This window comes from Sus scrofa, chromosome 1 (assembly GCF_000003025.6).
Source record: "Sus scrofa isolate TJ Tabasco breed Duroc chromosome 1, Sscrofa11.1, whole genome shotgun sequence".
NCBI classification, from domain to species: Eukaryota; Metazoa; Chordata; class Mammalia; order Artiodactyla; family Suidae; genus Sus; species Sus scrofa.
This window is the reverse complement of record NC_010443.5, coordinates 245,651,800-245,672,002: the sequence shown is the minus strand read 5'-3', so window position 1 is coordinate 245,672,002 and position 20,203 is coordinate 245,651,800. Positions and strand designations below refer to the sequence as shown.

Below are 20,203 nucleotides of genomic sequence, written 5' to 3'. Positions count from 1 at the left end.
TAGTATATTTGTTTTATGATAAGTAGTTCAGGCTTATTAAACAGAAGCCTGACAGAGAGATACCTGTCTTTGCTTCCATTTAAGGCAGCTATATTAATTTCTTGAATTCTCTAATATGGGGAACAAACCCACTGCTGAACCCTGTCAGGCAGATTTCTTATCAGGCCATGTGGGCCCAGTATCAAAAGATCACTACCTAATTAATGTATTATTTGGTATACCAATATATTATTTGGAATATTAAAAACATTATTTGATGTATTACTCTTTTTCTTACATGTGGTAAACCCTAGATGATTTTTCTGTCTGCTTAATGGAACAGTGGCCTCTTGCATCCAGGCTTTTGTCCGGTAGTCTTGTTCTTCCACAGGAGTAGTTTGGTGGACCTCAGAATATCCTTCACCCATGGCAGGCAGACCATTATGATTACAATGAAGTTTTGCTGTTACAGAAGAACTTCAGGGGCAAAGAGTTGGAGACATTAGATGCAAATGATAACATTATAAGAGCAGAACGCTCTTTTGTTAAATTTTTTATTAAAGTGTAGTTGATTTATAATGTGTCAATTTCTGCTGTGCAGCAGAGTGATCCAGTCATACATACACATACATTCTTTTTCTCATATTATCTTCCATCATGTTCCATCACAAGAGATTTGCTATAGTTCCCTGTGCTATACAGTAGGACCTGATTTCTTATCCATTCTAACTGTGATAGTTTGCATCTAATAACCGCAAACTCCAGTCCATTCCACATCCTTCCCCTCCCCCTTGGCAATTACAAGTCTATTCTCCATGTCTGTGAATCTGTGTCTGTTCTGTAGATAGGTTCATCTGCACCACATTTTTTAGATCCCACATGTAAATGATATCATATGGTATTTATCTTTCATATCAGAACACTCTTGCTCTTCTCCCATACTTCTGGGAATTTATTGGGCTCTGCACCTCTGGGGGGTTCTAGTTAGCTCTCGAATTTCATAGACTTATTTGAAGTTCATGAAGCTCTCCTGGAGTAAAAAGAACTAGTAGAATCAGGAGTTCCCATCATGGTGCAGTGGAAACGAATCCGCCTAGGAACCATGAGGTTGTGGGTTCGACCCTGGCCTTGCTTGGTGGGTTAAGGATCAGGCACTGCTATGAGTTGTGGTGTAGGTTGGATCTGGCATTGCTGTGGCTCTGTGTAGGCCAGCAGCTGTAGCTCCAATTAGACCCCTAGCCTGGGAACTTCCATATGCCACAGGTACAGCCCTAAAAACAAAACAAAACAAAACAAAACAAAAAACCATAAATAAATAAATAAAATAAAAAAGAATAAGAAGAATAAAAAAAGATCTAGTAGAACCTCCAGCTGCTAGTAAAAACTACATGTCTGTTAAATATATGATAAATGTGTTAAAATATGAAATTTGGAAGCCGAAAAGAACTCTGGAAGTGATCCAGCCTAGAGAATCCTAAACATTGCTGCACATAGAATCATACGGGCAGATTTTTAAATTATGGATGCTGAAGTCAAAACTGCCAAGAAGCTGATTTTGTGGGTATGAAGTGGGGTACAGAAGACTCAGTCATCAAATCCAAGCCTCTTTTTACACTTTACTAATCTCTTTTGTTATCTTCTCACAGCATTCAGTTCAGGAAGCTATAGAGAGCAGGTGAATACAAATGTGATGGAAAGACATCTAGTGTAAATGCAGAATCCATTTCTTACTGACAGTATATCCCATGCTTATCTTGTAAGAAGATAGACACCACGGATATTCTTTCAGCATGTAACATTTAAGTCAGCTTCTTTATTTGTGATGGGCATGTCAGATTCCTACCTATTGGTTCCCACCTAGATTGCAGAGTCAGAGAGTAACCTGAATATCATTCCCTTCCACCACCACCAGAAAATAAAAATTACTAAGAGGAACTTCTGTGTAACCTACTCAGCTGAAAAAATAATGCTCATGGATATCCTAGGGTATTTCTCAACTCCTACCCCAATAAATTGTTTTAATTTTCTAAGTCAACGTGATAAATAATTATGAGTTCTTGTACATACCAGGTGCTCTGCCAGGTGATGGATTATGTGACCTTGATTGCACTGATGAGAGCATGCAAGGTCACAGCAGAAGCCCGAGCTGGTTATCATCCTATCAGCATCCTTGACCCTCACACTCAGCTTAATTATGTGCCCGTAACATGTTCAAGGATGCAATTTCAATGCCTCAGTGCACTTTACTTCCAGAGCCTTTGTTTCCATCAGGGTTGCATTGAACAAATACATCTTTTTATTCTGCCCTCTGATTTACACTTCTTTTCTTTGCTCAGCACCTAGTGTAATTTTTTGTCCTCAGTTCTTTTTATGAAATCTAAAACACTTTAATTAGTTCCTGGACTCATTTTGCCTTTTGGAAAGTAGTTTCATTTAATTCTTAAATAGTTACTTAGAACACCACCATCTCTGGAGTTCCCGTCGTGGCGCAGTGGTTACCGAATCCGACTAGGAACCATGAGGTTGCGGGTTCGGTCCCTGCCCTTGCTCAGTGGGTTAACGATCCGGCGTTGCCGTGAGCTGTGGTGTAGGTTGCAGACGCGGCTCGGATCCTGCGTTGCTGTGGCTCTGGCGTAGGCCGGTGGCTACAGCTCCAATTCAACCCCTAGCCTGGGAACCTCCATATGCCGCGGGAGCGGCCCAAGAAATAGCAACAACGACAAAAAGACAAAAAAAAAAAAAAAAAAAAAAAAAAAAAAGAATACCACCATCTCCTTTTTTTTTTTTTTTTTTTTGAGGATCTGAATAAAATTTAAAGTTTGTTCTACACTGATTCAGTAGTCATGTTGCAGATACTACTGACTATCCAAAAGCAGTCTACTTAATTCTTAGGCACCTTACTGATTGGTTCCTGGACAAACTTGTTTTTGCTCCATACTCTTGTCATTGTTGATGTCTTGCCATCACTAATGGCTGAGGAATCTGACTGATCATATGTGAATTTGGTCAGTGAAACTATGATACTTTTGATAGTGCCCCAATGAAATTATTTTAAATAATCCAATAAGAATGGTTTTCCAGGATATTTTACTCTTGTTTTATTTATATAAGTAATACATATTAATTGTATTAGAGTATATAGATGAATAAACTGGAAATAAATTATCATCTAAGTTTTCAATACTAGAAGATTACTAATTAACATTTTCCAATGTAAATAGTAAATATAGACATAAATAATAAATTCAAACTTTAAAAAATAGGTTAAATTATATATGCTAGAATTTAAGTGCAGGATTTAAGGGTGTTTACTATTTTCCCCACTTTTCAGTAGGTTTGAAAATTTTCAAGTTAGAAATTTCGTCTACACATGTGTATATGTGTAAAACTTTATATATCTTCTAGAACATTTGATTGACAAATACTTGAAGCAAATTTGGCACCTCCTTCAATGCTTCTTAGGGCAAACTTAGGTTTCTATCACACAGAACCAAATAGCTGTGTCTCCATGTCACTGAGCCTAGTCCCCTAACTATCTTTACACAGAGACTTGAAGAAATTCTTTTATTCATTCCTCTTCCTCCATCCTGGAAATAATATCCCTCAAACATATACCCACTGTCCAGTTTAAAAACTGAAATAGAAAATTTGGACCATGGATGAATGTGTTCTACTATAGAACTAATTAGAATCCTTTAGGAGTTCCTATTGTGGCTCAGTGGTTAGCGAACCTGACTAGCATCCATGAAGACATGTGTTCTATCCCTGGCTTTGCTCAGTGGGTTAAGGAGCTGTGGTGTAGGTCACATGCAAGGCTCAGATTCCGCAGTGCTGTGGCTGTGGCGTAGGCTGGCAGCTTCAGCTCTGATTGGACCCCTAGCCTGGGAACTTCCATATGCCTAAGATGCAGCCATAAAAAGACAAAAAAAAAAAAAATCCTTTGAATTTCGGTGATAAAAGGGAACCTAATGTATTGAGACAGAATTCTCAGAAAATGCCTCTTCACAAGTATATTCACATGTGATAAGTGAAATGGCTTTCAATATGTTGTTTAGGAATCCCATAGTAGATCATTAATGAGCAAGTCTCCATAACTGATTACAAGTCAGTTCTAGCAAGAGATGTAATTAAAGTCTCAGATGTTTCGATTTTCATGAATAGACGTTTGTCCTCCCTTGGTGCCTTTTATCCATGCTCAGAGTTCTTTGCAATTATTAGCTCATTAGTCCTAGTGGATTTTTTAATTTAATTGTAAATTAGTAGACTCTACAGAGTTAAATATAAAGCAAACAGAATGTTAATAGCCCATTCCATGAATATATATATGAACGGCTCAACCTTACTGTATCAACATACACATTAATCATACCAGCAGTGACTTCAGTTCTCCTCTAAAGCACAGTTCCATGCTTTACACATATTACTACTGCACAGAATTTGTCTGAACCTGAAAGCTGATTTGCTTTTTTTTAATACACCATTCTGAAGCTTAGCCTTTTATAGAATTTCTATATATGTTTATCCCAATGCTTTGGTTTATTATATAGTAAAATCTCTCTCATACACCATGGACAAAATACGGAACATTTTGATCAAATTCCGTGATTACTGCATTAGCATTGTAATTATTTACCAAGAATCTTACATTATCATTGCTTACATTAACCCCTTCAACCTGGGAAGGAAATCACAGACATTTCCAACATTTCTAGGGGCCGAAGAAACACTTGGCCTGTGCAGAAGAGAAAATATCAGGTGTAGTTAAAAGACTGGAAAAGTATAAAGATTTATGACATGGATAAAGAGACAAGTGAACCCTGATGCCCCTGAAATTGGGAGAAGATAGGGTACTATACTGTTGACATCTGAAATTTTTTTCTACCCAACTTCCATCCATCCTTCAACTCTAAATTCCCCAGAGACTGATACCTTCCTTCAGTCTTTTCCAGTGCAGTTACTCTGTTCTTGGTATGGTGGCCCTGTACCTGACTCAAGCCTGGCCAGAGTATTGCTTTCATCTGACCATGGTGAGCGGTCCCTGTGTAAGTTCCCTGATGCTGTCATAGCGAAATACCACAAACTGGATGGCGTAAGCAATCGAAAGTTACCATCTTAATAGTTCCAAAGTCAAGGTGTCAGCAGGGTGAGTTCTTTGTAGAAGCTGTGAAGGAGAATCTATTCCATGCCTCTCAGCTTGCTTCTGGTGTTTTGCTGGTAACCTTTGACATGTCTTGGGTTCCACTGGTTTCCAATCTCTGTCTTTACTGGACCTTCTCTGTGTGCCTGCATGTCTCCAAATTTCCCCTTTATAGGAAAATAGGACACCAGTCATATTGGATTAGGGACCCTATGCCCATGTGTCCTCATTTTAATTAATTACATCTACAATGACCCTATTTCCAAATAGAGTCACAAGCATAGGTCCTGAGGGGATTAGGATTTCAACACATGAATTTGAAGGGGACACAATTCAATCCATAAGATCCAATATAAATATGTAAGCTGATAAGACTCAGTGAGGTGCAATATAAGTTTCACTGTGGGAGTTCCCATCGTGGCATAGCAGAAACAAGTCCGACTAGGAACCATGAAGTTGCAGGTTGGATCTCTGGCCTCGCTTGGTGGGTTGGGGATCTGGTGTTGCCATGAGCTATGGTTTAGGTCACAGATGTGGCTTGGATCTTGTGTTGCTGTGTCTGTGGCGTAGGCTGGTGGCTATAGCTCTGATTAGACCCCTAGCCTGGGAACCTCCATATGCCGCAGGTGTGGCCCTGAAAAAAAAAAAAAGACACACACACAAAAAGAATTTCACTGTGGATCCTAAGAAATAGTCTCAATATTTTTATTCCACGAGGGTGCAGGGACAGGGGCTAGTGCAGTCATATAACACCCACTGGGTAGAAGTGGGTGGGGTCTGCAGAAAATGTATCAAACAACGTGGAAGCAAAATCAAGAAATGAAAATAGAAATATATAATTGCTTCTTATTGAACACCTGGTAAAACCATATCTGAAGTCAAATACCCTTTTAATTGTTCAGTTATATGAATGAAATCATCCCCCTCCCCTTTGTTAAATCTGTCTTAGTATGACTTTCTTCTGATTACCACAGAAATAGAATGATAATTAGTATGATAAAGAAAGAGATTAGGGGTGGGGATGCTTGTGAACTGTAAAAAAGTTCCATGTGAACTGATGGAATGAAGAATTCTCTTTTACATTTGTATTATTTTAGATCAGAATCAACTTGATTTCCCACACAGTGGTATGTAATGCCTCAAAAGTACAAGTGAATCTAATCATTCCATTTCTATGAAATACTGAATCACTCCACACAACAGGAATACACAAAGTCACAATTTCCTGTAATAACAAATCTCTTGGTACAGAATCAAGCTACATGTATCTAGTTGCTCTGTCTGTACTATGTTGGGAATAAAGAGATAAATAAGCTAAGGGCAAGAGAATTAGCACAGAGCTATGAGGATCACAGGTTAAATGCCGACAGAGTCAATGATACTGAAAAGTGGTCTTTTATCAGGGACGATATCCAAACAGTGGACTTAGGAGCTTCGTGGGATGAGGATGGAAACTTGGCTTCCGAAATGCGTAATGCTGATGATGGTATGTCAGGCAAACTAGGACTATCTCAGAAATATTTAAGAGCAGGGACAAAGTAGAGCAGGGCCTCTCTTCCAGAAACATGACAGACAATACCAAGTCAGGCAAATGTGTTGCGGCTGGTTCTTCCACGAGGGTCATTGACCAGGAATCTTCAAAATAGTTTAAATGTTTCACATTTCACTTTACTTGTGTGCCCTAGGAACCCAAGGAGCCTGGCGTAAGAGCACTAGTAGTCTTTTGATTGTCTCTAGTGGTGTTTAACAGTGAGGTGATTCTAGTCAAGAGTGGAGGTTTCTACCCAAAATTGTTATGGACCTCCAAATGTATTTGGTACCATGAATATAATTTCCATAGCTTATTCATTTGCTAAATGTGTACCACAGATTTGAAGATAAATTAGCTTCTCATTGGTCACAGGTGAAATACAAAGCAGTACTTTTTGGGAACAGAAAGGAGAAACCTTGAATGGGGGGTAAGAAGTTGACAGAATGAGGAGCAAGGGAGATGATGCTGTACAGAGACTTACAATGTAAAAATGTGGAGGGAGTGTAACTTCATGTTATTTTCGGTAATTCAGAGAACTTGGGAAATATTTCAAAGCACAGATAAGAGTACTCAGCCTTTGGAACCTCACAGCTCTAGTTTTCAGACTCAGTGCAGAACAGTAGCCTCCTGATGCAGGCATGATGGTATTGCACTTTTTGTGCCTTGTCTGTGGTCTTCTCGGCCCACCTTTAAACCAGCCATCATTGTAACAGCTAGCTTCCTATAAATATGTAATCTGAGAGCACTTCAACTTTGTCTGTGCACCTTATCTTTTGAGCCCCAGGTCTTCTCTGACATTGTGGCGTGGAATGCTTTTAGGAATGGAGCAGCACTCATGCATGTGCAAACTGGAGTGCCAGAGAATAAACATCTGATGGGCCAGTCCTTGGCTGATAGGAGATGCGAGCTGGTGCATGGATGCTTTCCTCTTTTTTCCTTCCAGAGAGCGATTCTGAGGCATATTCTACATTGCATCTCTGAAGATTCCAGCATAATCTAGGCCCAGCCCCCACAGCAGTGACCAATGCAGGAATACCCCTTGAACTGGCTTTCCTTCCTTCCTTCACTCCATGTTTCACTCCCTGATCCCTGACTCCTGTTCTTGGGATTATTTCTGCCCCCAGATTACCTGCACTCAAGTCTTTACCTCAGATTCTAAATTCTGGGGTAGGGGGGACCCAGGCTGCTAAAATGACCTTCTGGGTTCTCTGTAGGTTTTATAGCTAGAATCCCATTGTGGTTCAAGGGGCATATCGCTTGTGAATCTCTAAATCTTTTTACAGTGGAGGACCCAAAAAAAGAGGTGCTAATGTGTGAGAAGCAACAAATCACAAATCAAAGCTGGCAACTGAGAGCATTAAGTGTTACGATTTGGGTTCATATTTTAAATCTTAGCTGTTTGTTTTCTCTGTAACATCTGTCCTGATCAGAAGCCACCCAGTTCTGAACTGGCCCCATGATTGCCATAGCAATAGATGATGAAAGTTCCTGCCTGGATTTTCCACAAGATTCTCCAGAGTGAACTTTGTGAACTACATGTGAAGTCAGACCAATTCAAACTCTCTAAGTTTGATACTTGGCTTCATTTTTATGTAGATTTGCTTTTTTGGAGCATGAGAGTGGGGATAGCAAGTGATGGTAGGAAGTACTTAATTATCTAAAATATTTTATTCCTAAACTTGATTACATGTAAAAATCACCTGTAGAAAAAAATTTTTTTAAGATGAATTTTTGAGCTCTAACTCAAAGGTTCTGACTCCATTGATCTAGGCAGAGAGCCTGAGATCTATGTTCTTAAAAGCTTCCCGGGAGATTCTGATTAATGGGCAAATTAGGTAAACAGTGATCCAAATAATTCATGAAGGATTTTAAGAGAATTTGTTACCTAAAACTATACATTTTCTTCCACAAAGTTGGAAGCTAAGGCAATTCCTAAATCAGATTTCCTTATTTTCAAGTAAGAAAAAGTCTTAACTTTTTGGGAGGGGAGTTTAGAATTTAATTTTCAAAATAAAAGGTCTAATTTCATATGTTTTGATCTTTCTAAAAATTAACACAGGTAGTTTTTTAATATACTTTCATTTTTAGGCATCTATAGACAGGCTTACTTTGAAAGAAATTATGTCTAGGTGTAATCACATATAATAGAAAGTATACACAGTTAATTATAAATACTTCATCAAATAATTAGCATTAAAATAACTGTATGATTGAGATTTCGATTGACAAAGACAATTAAGTTGATTCTCCTCAAATATGCATGTTCCTAAAATATTCATTAACCAGTTTCAACCATAAAACATTTCCTAATAGACTTCCAGAAATGGCTAGGGTATTTCTTCTTTTGAGAAACTATCTTAATAAATGGACCATTCCCTTGGAAACTGAAAACCCGTTTTTTATTGTTCATTTATTTGTTTTGACTGGCAGTGCTTTTGTGAACAGAAAAAAAAAGTGGAAATAAATAACATAGATAAAAACATTAATAAAGAAGATAATATAAACATTCTTCTTGACACAATTTTTGTTGGTATGTCCCTTATCTAAGGGATTTTCTGATGTAGAACTTAATGTAGATGAAAGGAGGTTTTTTTTAATGAAAATCCAGTTAATCATAGAATTATAAAATTTAAATTTTGACCATAGAATTTCTTTACCACTCTGTGGAGAAATGCATGGTTACTATGAAAAATAAAAAAGAAAATATCGCCACGGTGAGTTTCATCAAACTGCAATGCAACCTGTAGAAAAATAGCAAAGTTCCTAATCTGAAATTTCTATTCAACCATTTAATTATTCAGTCAACACATATTTATTTAGTACCTATTCTTCCAAATACTATCCTGAACAGTGGGGATATATTAGTGAATAAAACTCATAGAACAGAATCCCTGCCCAACTGAACTAAAATTTTATATTTTCTGTTCCTGCTTTTTATTTGAGAAATTTCTATGAAATTACCAGGGGTAACTGAGAATTACTTATTGTTACTTATCTGAATACAATGTCAAAGCAGAAATGCACCTAAAATATGGTACAAACTGCAAATTTTACTACCTGTATTTTACCTTCTGTTTGTTATGATTCGTGGGGACACCAACAATAGTTAGAAGTATACATGGTTGTATAGAAATCACCCTCTATCTTGAGACTGCTGAGTAGGTGCTGCATCACTGATATAATCATTGAAACCATCTAATGTGAACTACCTGAATGAGAAATATGGATGTCTCACTTGGCTATATATCTGATATTCAGAAAGTCTCAATAGAGTGTATTTTAAATGATGTGAATATTTGACTAGTATTAAACTGAGATAAACTATAATAAGGGTCTTTGTGAAATTGGAGTCAAGTTAACAGTTTAATGAGAAATTTAATTTTCTGAAAGCCAACTTTATAATGAGTCTGATTTAAACCTTTGGATCTCTCCAAGAGCAACAGTTGAAGTTCAGTCTCTTTTTTCTAATCATGTTTTGCCCATGACTGCTTCTTTTACATCTGAGAATCCCTCATTATGAATCTTAAAACATTTTATTATAAGTCATTAATGGATTTTAGGGCCCTTGAGGGAGTAGGCAGTCTTGGATTTTTGAGGTGCAGAAGCAAGTGTGGTCCAGAATACTTCTGTACTAATAATAGGATATGTTGTAGGGAACTCTAATACTGGTATAAAATTTTAGAAAAAGAAAAAGAAAATCCACAGTAAAAGTGCCTCTCCAACCAAGGATGACTAATGACCATGTATTTTGGCCACTGTGAAAAAAGCAGGATTTTTGACAAGCCTTTTTTTCATCCTCCTTGTTTTCTTTTCCTTCTTTTCTCTTCCACCCCCTTCACTTCCTCCTCCTCTTCATTCTTCATCTTTGTCTTCTTTCTCCTTTGAATTAAGGAAGAAAGGGTTTTCTATGATTTATGCTGTGGGTCACTTTGTAATGCTCTTAAAAGGGAGATTTACTTTCATTTTTCTTTACAAGCTGCTCATACTGGCGTGTCTAGACCCTAGATCACACCTCCAGTGAGCGGCAATTGAGGACATCTTGTTAAGATCAAGACCACCGAAAGCACAGTTATCAGACGTGGGGAACTCTACTAACAGTGGTGGTCTGGTCAGGCAAGTCCCAGGGACTGACAGAGAAGGCTTTGTGGTCTAAAGTGCTCTCACTGTGGCTGATTTTGAGATATCAGCGTGATGTAACTGAATTTAGATTTGGGGAAAAGAGAGCCACTTAACACTCTGCTTGTTTTATGAATCAGCTATATCCTTTCTAAAGCCCAGAATGAACTGCTTGGTGATTGGTGTGGGACAATTTAAGTTTAAATCTAAAGGGTTTGTATCACTGCAGAAAAGAAAAGGGAAGTTCTAATATAAAAATTGCTTGGGGAGGTTGGTTTGTTTGTTTGTTTGTTTTGAGGGCTTTAACTGAAGTTGAGAGAATTACAATAAGCTCCCTATTGAAAGAGCAGGGGAATTGGACTTCAATTTCCTGGGACTATTGTTTGTAGTCTATCAAGCAGTGTTTTCTTTCTTTCTTTCTTTTTTTTTTTTTTTTTTTTTTTTTGCTTTTTTAGGGCTGCACCCATGGCATATAAAAGTTCTCAGACTAGGGGTAGAATCAGAGCTGCATCTGCCAACCTATACCACAGCCACATTCACACTGGATCCAAGCTGCATGTGCAACCTACACCACAGCTCACGGCAACACCGGATCCCTGAGCCACTGAGGGAGGCCAGGGATCAAACCCACATCCTCATGGATACTAGTCAGATTTGTTTCCGCTATACCACAACGGGAACTCCAACCAGTGTTTTCTTATGCATGACCAGTAGGTACCTAGTTCATCATTTATTGCAGAATAAATTTTGGCTTCCTCTTTCTGTAAGTGAAGAATTGCTTTGGATGCCATCTGATTTATTGAGGAATAAATAGGGAAATCTCCAGCTGATACATCAGCACCCAGATGTTCAGAGAATTCATACCCATCTGGAAATATTTCAATGCTCAACTCAGCTCAGTAAAAGTTTCCCAGCATTTTCCAGGCCCAGTAGCTGTCTTATTTTCTCTACCTTCTACTGGGCTTGAAAGGGCTACAGTTTCTAAAGTGGGTCAGGGCTGTGGGAAGAAGGGTCCTTGAATAAGTCCTCAAATTAGAATCACAAAAATTTGGTCAAACTCATTTGTTGTCAAAAGTTAGGTTTTCTTTGTAAGAAGTTGATCTTATTGATTATTGAGCCATAACCTCTCCATCCATTAGGTGGATATCTTCACAAGGGCCAAGGGTAAGTTTTTTTCACCCAAACTTCTGCTGCCCCTTCTCACTGCTTCCCCTAGCTATGATTCATTATATAATAGGACAGTGGAAACTAGAATGCAACTCCTCTTAAATATTTAAATGTGTCACAAAAACCAAAACATAATTCAGGTGATTTGAAATAGATTCATAACATGAGCAAATCAGTGATGTGATGATTTTAGCATCAGAAAGCGTTTGGTTCAGTGGTATTTCTAAATCCTATTTATAACATGAAAAATATTTGTTAGAATATTATACAAAATTATAAGAATCCAAATCATATGCAATTAATTTATCAGAGTCCTATGCATAGACAGTAGAAAATATACTGTATTATTAATATATCATGGAACTATGGATAATTGATATCATTTTTATTTTCTAAATTGTGCATAATGAGTATCTTACATAAAATTTAAAAAATAAATTAAAAAATGATCACTTGGTTTATAATAAAAAGTTACCAAAAGAAAATCAAAATCTTCTAAAAATATGGCTTTATCTCTTTGTGGGAAGAATATTTTAATTTCTTTTTATTCTCATTAAGTTTTAAATCCTGGATCAAGAATTTAAATCCTGTCTTTAAAATTTCTCACAAAGAAGATTTATAGAGTTTTAGAAGTGAACAGATGTTACTCCCTGTGATTTTTATTCATCTCTTAAATTGAAACCTTCCAAACTTTTTGTATCCCTGAGTCAGAGTTTCTGATGACTTAATTTTTCAGAAAAAGTAGGCCAAAGTTTGATGATCAAAGGATATTTTCAGAAATCAAATGAGATCAGAGATCACTGAGCAGATCCATACCATCTGGGAGCCCAGAGCCAACAAGACTGTTAAATCTTGAAAACACAATTTACAGAAGCTTTGAAAGTTCTCTGAGGGTCATTTGTAGCTTTAGGCATTTCAGTTTTAATTTTATTCCAGGTTAAATGAAGTTGTTGTTATTTTAAATTATAAAGTATGTGCTTGTTTTAGAGGATACTTACTATGGGAAAAGAAAAGATGAATAAAAACAACATTTTTGCCCCACAAAGGCAAAAATGGCTAACATTTAGTTATGTTTCCTTTCAGTTTTTTTCATGAGATTTTTGCTCACAGATGAAGTCAAAATATTATAGTATGCCCAACTTAAGTTCCTGTTGTGCTTCTTTTTTTTTTGTTGTTGTTTCTTTTGTTTTTTTTTTTTTTTTTTTTTTTTTTTTTTTTTTTTTTTTTTTTTTTGGTCTTTGTCTTTCTAGGGCTGCACTCGCAGCATATGGAGGTTCCCAGGCTAGGCGTCCAATCAGAGCTGTAGCCACCAGCCTACACCAGAACCACAACAACGAGGGATCCCAGCTGCGTCTGCAACCTATACCACAGCTCAACGGAAGGCCAGATCCTTAACCCACTGAGCAAGGCCAGGGACTGAACCCACGTTCTCATGGATGCTAGTTGGGTTCGTTAAGCACTGAACCATGATGGGAACTCCCCTATTGTGCTTCTTAACAACCAAACATAAGAATTGCTCCACATTATTTTTGAAAACAATAAATTTAAATTACTGGATCAGAAATAGGAAATTATACAATGGAGTTAAAAACATAGTCAATTGGGAACTGAGTCATGGGGCTCAATCCCCACCATGTCCCTGTTTGGAAGTGTAAGTATGGTACCAGTTTCTTTGGATGCCAGGGAGAATGAAATAGGTAGACCAGAATGAGTTGATGCAAACATCACCTCGTAAGGGTAGTAAAATACCAGCCCCAAATATTCTGATTCTGCAAACTTGAGGTAAGACCCGCACGTCCACATTTTTAATAAGGACCTTGGGCGATTGTGTTGCAAGAGATTCTGGGATCACCCACTGAAAATCAATTGATTAGATCACACTTTGTTTTCAGAAATTATTAGAGAGGGGTTGGAAAGGTCCATAGAAAATAGAGGAAAAATACTAAAGTTGCCAGCACTGCCTCTCTTAAATCCAAAGAAACCAGGGTAAGGGACTCCCCAGGCCTAGCTGGTCAAAGGGCTAGGGCCACACTCAATACCCTCAATCTTTTCCTCTCAACTATTCCAACCATTCTTTACTTTCATAGCATCCTTGCTCTTCCTGCATTCTTCCCATCACCTTTCAAGTCACAGGTTTAATTGATGGTAGAGTTCATACTGGAACCCAGGTCTCTTAACTCTTTTCTAAGGATCTTCCTGCTGCACCATCCTTCAAATCCTAAATTTCAGGGTTCCCAAGCAATATCTCTTTCAGGAAAACTTTCCCTGTTCTTCAGTCTTTTCTGTGTTTCTACAGTGACTTCCCCCACCCTTGTGAGTTTACTTCTTTTATAATGTTTATAATACAGTTAGTCCACTTACCATCCTTCCCTACTTGACTGAGTTATCCTAGTGCCAAGCACAGTCCTTGGCACAAAATATATACACAATATTATACAATGAATTAACAGATAAAATCTCAAGGTATTTGTGGTTAAAACAACATAGTACATCTACATGGTATGTTTTCCCTGCCTTGGTTAAGCTCTGTGTTTTTGCAGATGCCAATATTTTGAAGTTTCAACCCTTGTTTAGGCAGCATTTAGAGTAATTCATCTTTTCTGAAACAGCAGGCATATATCATTTCACTCTATTACACATACATCTTGAGGTAAGGTGGTTTTTTTTTTTTTTTAATTTTCTTTCAATTGGTTAGCCTGATTTCCATCAGAGACTTCATTTTAAGTTGTTATTTTATGCTCTGATCAGAATAACTACTCTGTAAAGGAAAGGAATAAAATGTTCAAAGAAGATAGTTATGTCTATCGACACTGCATTAAAATGCAAATGTGATGCAAACTGGAAGAAGTCAAGCTGCCAAATAATCTGGATCATTTCTCAGTCCAGGAGAAAAATTCAAATTACTCATTTTCTCTATAGCAAGCCATTGCAAGCCTCTCCATGATATCCTTTGAAAGAAAAGCAAGGAAACTAACTATAGAAGTGAACCAGGGCATATTCATTCTTCAGGCTTGGTTACCCAATGAGAACACCCCCTGACGTTTTCTGACATATTTAAAAAAATAAACTTTTATCTTTTTCTTTTTTTTCCTCTTTTTGCTTTTTAGGCTGAATGTGTGGCATATGGAAGTTCCCAGGCTAGGGGTCCAATTGGAGCTTCAGCTGCTGGTCTGCACCACAGCTACAGTAACATGGGATCTGAGCTGCATTTGCAACCTACACCACAGCCCACGGCAATGCTGGATTCTTAACCCACTGACCAAGGCCAGGGATCAAACCTGTTTCCTCATGAATACTAGTTGTGTTTGTTACCACTGAGCCACAGTGGGAACTCCTAAAAAGTAAACTTTTAAAATATATATGTATCATGCAAATTTTTTCTAAACCATTTTGGGTTTCAAGGAAATCCCAGTCCCACATTCTTAGCCCCAAACTACTTCCAGACAACCTGTAATATACTGAAATGCTGACCCTGTTTTATTTCCTGTTGGCAGTCTGCCTCCCCTTAGACTCACTGAGAATTGTATGGAGTCTTTCCAGCTCATCGCTTTCTTACAGAACTTGGACATAAGTTTTCATAATTGAAGAATTTCCTTCTTAACCCTCATCTCATTATGTTATCTGACCCTCTATTACCTCTCTAATTTTATCTCCTCCATTCTTCTTTTGCTTTACTCTATTCCAGTTTATTTGATCTCCTGGTTGGTCCAAAGCCACCAAACATACTCCTGACCCAGGAGCACTGTCCTTCTTGTCATCTTTGCTTGCAATACTTCTCCTTTACCCCTGGAACTCAGCTTAGCCCATTCCTTCACTTCCTTTGAGGTCTTTATTCAAATGTCAGCTAATCAAAGATGCTCCATTTTCTATTTCTTCACTCCATTATTTTTTAACAGCATTTATCACCCCTTGACACAGTGGATTGTTTTGTGCCTATTACTGCAAATCTGAATATGCTAACATGAGAACAATGATAGTTTCCTTTTCTGCTCTGGCCCTGTTTTCTAGAATAGTGCTTAACACATATTAGGTGCTCAAAAATATTTGCTAAATAAAAGAGTGATTACTACGGAAAAACATGAGGTAGTTTTGGAAAAGGATAAGTGATACAAATTATGATGTTTAAAAATAGCATTTAAAATAAAGTTCCTGAGCTTTGTACTTTAACTCCTTTGAAGATAGTTATTAGAACTAGTGAGGTTTATAGACTCTGTTTTCATTTCTGAGAGAAGTCCCACTGTTGCTTTCTTCTTTTTCACACCCTTGACTTTAAAACAGAACTGCATTTTCTATAGGAATGCAGATTTGTGTCAAAAATTGTTTCAAAATGGCATCATAACTACATTCTGTTTTATAACTTCATGTTACATAAGACTAATACAAGAGTACCTATCTGTCAAAAAATAACCTTTGTGGTATAGCTTTGAAGGATAAAATAATTCTCTTGATAAATCCCCAATAATTAGACATTTATGTTGTATCCAGTTTTTTTCGTTTTCTAAACTTTACTGAGATGTCCATGCATGTGAAAAAATCTGTTAATTCATCCATAGATACTTATATTGGGTAACTTCCTAGATGAAGAATTGTCATCTCAAAAAGCATGGCTATTTTTAAAGCTTTAGAGATATATTCACAAATTACCTTCCAGAAAGACTGTAGCAATTTACCAGCAGTGCAAGAGAGTGACTATTTATGGTGTCTGTGTTAGTTAGTGTTCTCCAGAGAAACAGAACCAATAGGATATAAAAGGAGATTTACTATGAGGAATTGGCTCACAAAATTATTGAGACTGAAAAGTCCCCTGTCTGCCATGTACCAGCTGGAGACCCAGGAAGGCAGGGGATGTGATTCCATCTGAATCGATGGCCAGAGAACCATGGGAGCTGATGATGTAAATCCCAGTTTGAGGGCAGAAGAAGAGATCAAATATCCCAGCACAAATAATAGGCAGAAAAGGGTGGAAACTCCTTTTTTTTTTTCATTACTCAAATGAATTTATCACATCTGTAGTTGTAGAATGATCACAACAATCTGATTTCACAGGATTTCCATCCCACAGCCCAAGCACATCCCCCGACCCCCCATACTGTCTCCTCCAGAGACCATAAGTTTTTCAAGGTCTGTGAGTCAGCATCTCTTCTGCAAAGAAGTTCAATCTGTCCTTTTTTCAGATTCCACATGTCAGTGAAAGCATTAGATGTTGGTGTCTCATTGTATGGCTGACCTCACTTAGCATGATAGCTTCTAGGTCCACCCATGTTGCTAAGAATGCCGGTATTTCATTCTTTTTAATGGCTGAGTAATATTCCATTGTGTATATGTACTACATCTTCTGGATCCACTCCTCTGTTGATGGACATTTAGGTTGTTTCCATGTCTTGGCTATTGAAAATAGTGCTGCAATGAACATTGGAGTACATGTGTCTTTGCGAGTTGTGGTTTTCTCTAGATAGATGTCCAGGAGTGGGATTGCTGGATCAGATGGTAGTTCTATGTTTAGTTTTCTGAGGAATCTCCATACTGCTTTCCACAGTGGTTGCACCAATTTACAATCCCACCAACAGTGTACTAGGGTTCCTTTTTCTCCACACCCTCTCTAGCACTTATTGTTTGTAGACTTTTTGATGATGGCCATTCTGGCTGGTGTAGGTGGTACCTCATAGTGGTTTTGATTTGCATTTCTCTAATAATGAGTGATGTTGAACATCTTTTCATGTGTTTCTCGGCCATCTGCATGTCTTCTTTGGAGAAGTGTCTGTTTAGATCTTCTGCCCATTTGTTGATGGGGTTGTTTGTTTTTTTGGTATAGAGCTGCAGAAGGTGTTTGTAAATTTTGGAGATCAATCCCTTGTCAGTTGATTCACTTGCAAAGATGAAATCAACCCAAGACATTCTGTGGGTTATCTTTTTGTTGATGATACAAATAGATGGAAAGATATACCTTGCTCATGGATTGGAAGAGTTAATACTATCAAAATGACTATACTACCTAAGGCAATCTACAGATTCAGTGCAATCCCTATCAAATCACCAAGGACATTTTTCACAGAACTCGAACAAAATATTTTAAAGTTTGTTTGGAAGCACAACAGACCCAGAGTATCCAAAGACATCTTGAAAAAGAAAAATGGAGCTGGAGGAATCAGGCGCCCAGACTTCAGAATATACTACAAAGCCACAATCATCAAAACCGTATGGTACTGGCACAAAGACAGAAATATAGATCAGTGGAACAGGATAGAAAGCTCAGAATTAAACCCACGTACCTACAGCCAACTAATCTATGACAAAGGAAGCAAGACTATACAATGGAGAAAGGACAGCTTGTTCAATAAGTGGTGCTGGGAAAACTGGACAGCCACATGGAAAAGAATGAAATCAGAACACTCTCTAACACCATACACAAAAACAAACTCGAAATGAATGAAAGACCTAGATGTAAGACCAGACACTATCAAACTCCTAGAGGAAAACATAGGCCAAACACTCTCTGACATAAACGACAGCAACGTCTTCTCAGATCCACCTCTTAGAGTATTGGCAACAAAAGCAAAAATAAACAAATGGGACCTAATCAAACTTCAAAGTTTCTGCACAGCAAAGGAAATTCTAAACAAAACGAAAAGGGTGGAAACTCTTGCTTCTTCAGCCTTCTTGTTCTATTCAGGCCCTCACTGGATTAGATGATGCCCACCCATACTGGGGAGGACAGTCTACTGAGTCAGATTCAGGTGCTAATTTCATCCAAAAGAAAATCTCCATGGACACATCCAGCAATAATATTTAATCAAGTATCTTGCCATCCCATGATCCAGATAAGTTGACATATAAACGTGTCTACCACAAATCTATCTCTTGTCAACTTGGCATTCATATCCATCTCCTTAAACCATACTTTATCTCCAAATAAAAAGGCTAGCAAGATTATAATTCCATCTCACATGGTACAATCTACATACAACTGAAAGCCCATTAACCGCCTTCCCAGGCTAGGGGTCGAATCAGGGCTACAGCTGTCAGCCTACACCAAGCTACAGAAATGCTGGATCCAAGCTGAGTGTACGACCTACACCAGAGCTCACGGCAATGCCAGATCCTTAACCCACTGAGCAAGGCCAGGGATCTAACCTTCATTCTCAGGGATTCTAGTTGGATTTGTTAACTGCTGAGCCACGAAGGGCACTCCCAGAATATTGCTATTAAAATGCAATTTTCCGTAGAAGTCAAGGAAGTCAAATTAAGGTGAGACAGAATTGTCCTTTTGGATCCCACAATCAAGGGCTTTACACGCATGCACAATCTCCACTGTAAGTTTTAAGTCTTTAAAACCTGCTGTAACTCTGAAGGCCTTTGTGTCTTGTGTCCCAGTAGTAACAATTCCTTCCTAGCCTTCGTGCACATATACACAAGTCCCGTACAGCTTGTGGACCTGGCCAGCACAAGAAGCTGCGAGTGGACATTCCTGTACATGAGGGCATCTTGAGCCATATTACCCTCAACCTGGAGGGAATAAGAATTGCAATTTGAGAAAGGGACTTGTAGGAATATTTGATACTTCTGTCAGGGCATTGAATCCAGGAATTATGAAAATCTCATGCAGCAAGTATTTATCATACTTAAGATGCTTCCCTCGTCTGTATATCTAGTGACCATGACATAGTACACATTTTTGCTGCCAAAGATGCAAAAAAGGAATAAAAAGTCTAGTTTAGCATCAGCTAGTTACCTTCCTAAGTATTTCATTTCCAGAAAGAGTTTTATCAACCTTCAGTTTCCTGCACTTATCACCCCATTGAAAAGCTGGGTGTGCCCCTCAGACCCCTCTAGGGTTAAAGCTGGTACATTCTGGACCTGGGGGTAACAGGCTGGGAGGGACTGCCCCAATGACCTTTGGACTCAAAGCCATATGTGGTCTTTTGCTTTCCTAAGCAAGTTTTCCATTATTAAAAAAATAACTTCCAGGGCATAAAGTATATACTTAAGTGGCCTTGAACTACTTGTGCCTGGTTGTTGGCTTGTTATTTTTTAATTCAACTGTGAAGTTTAGCTCTAGCATTTCCACTGCATTCTTTATGTTTAAAATTTGAGGAGATTGCATGTAAACTTAGGAGCTGGGTTGGGAAAAAAGATGAATAGAAATTTGTCTTTGGCAAGAGATTCCATCATTTTTACTGAGTCTACAGGGAGGAGATGAGCAGACAGGCAGGGCAAATGTTCTTACACTGTAACAAGATTTTAATAGAATAGTAATACCAGCAGCTCACCTTAGA

General features: G+C 38.0%; 1 pseudogene; it reads left to right on the top strand.

Moving 5' to 3' along the window:
- Positions 6,584-19,916, top strand: LOC100622462 (annotated as a pseudogene).